Source organism: Octopus bimaculoides, chromosome 30, assembly GCF_001194135.2.
Source record: "Octopus bimaculoides isolate UCB-OBI-ISO-001 chromosome 30, ASM119413v2, whole genome shotgun sequence".
In the NCBI taxonomy this organism is placed as follows: domain Eukaryota; kingdom Metazoa; phylum Mollusca; class Cephalopoda; order Octopoda; family Octopodidae; genus Octopus; species Octopus bimaculoides.
The window spans coordinates 53,453-54,665 of NC_069010.1; the positions used below are offsets into that span (position 1 = coordinate 53,453).

The 1,213-nt window shown below is 34.6% G+C and overlaps 1 protein-coding gene across 4 annotated transcripts in view; it reads left to right on the forward strand.

Moving 5' to 3' along the window:
* Positions 1-1,213, forward strand: part of LOC106873011 (uncharacterized) — a 67,477-nt gene that overhangs the window by 15,956 nt on the left and 50,308 nt on the right. The gene's annotated exons all lie outside the window — the stretch shown is intronic.

Consider the following 1,213-nt stretch of genomic DNA (forward strand, 5'->3'; position numbering starts at 1 on the left):
ATGACTCTTGCCACCACTGCGTACAAACCACTGATAAACAAAATATTGTTGAAACTAGTTTGATATGAATGTGAATAAATATATGCATAAACAACTGCAAGTTTTTCAAATTCAGGTACGTTTTCATACTCCAAAACAAATTCTCCGATATATATATATATATATATATATATATACATATATATAATTATCATTATTATTATTATATCGCTGACTTCGGATATAGACTTCATTGTAACAGTGATATAACACTACAAAAACTCAATTAGTAACAAATACGTAACAATTTTAAATCTCTTCTCAAAGACTTCTGCGAAATCCTTCACAAATTCGACTGTACACACCACACTGTACCTCAGACTGTCAGTACACATTACTAATGTATGTTTTACTGATGTTGATATTATTTATTTAAGGCACTGCCTGGAATTGAACTTGGAAAATTGGGGTTAGTAACCCGCGCTCTTAACCATTACGCTATATTTCCGTGGCAAATATAGAGTGAATTTTAGGGCTTATAAACCTAATATTTTTTCTCCTTCCATAATACCTGTTCCCATATTCTGATCATATCTGTACTCGGTCTGCTTAGGAGGTTATTGTGTCCTAGCATATGTGCTGCCTCATTTAGTTTTCGTATTTTCCAGTGGTGATCTTTGTTTATTACTTCAACTTCATCCCACAGCGGAAGGTAGTCTACGTTTTTCCATATATGATCAGCTGTAACCGTTTTACAACATTTATGCATGGGATGGAGTACACGCAGTCTTTGGTCATATTCTATTCTATTGGTGTTTTTACTCGGAGATATTTGTGAAGGCATATATGCTAGGACACAATAACCCCTAAGTAGACCTAGTGCAGATATGAGTAGAATATGGGAACCGGTATTAAAGAAGGATACAATAATATTAGGTTTATAAGCCCTAAAATTTAATCTATAATTGCCCACGGGCATACAGCGTAGTCTTCTTTACGAGCGAGGGCTATATAACCCCAAGATTCCGATTTCAATACCTGGCAGTGCCTTGAATAAAAATAAATAAATAAATAAATAATAATAAATAAATAAAGTTGTAGTATATTGTCAACTTAATGTGACAATCCCAATAAGGGAACACACTACTGCCGTTTAGCCCTAGGAAGCTGGACCACTTCCTGTCGGCCTTGACACAATTACTTTCCCCCTCGCAAACTTAAAGACACAGTAATT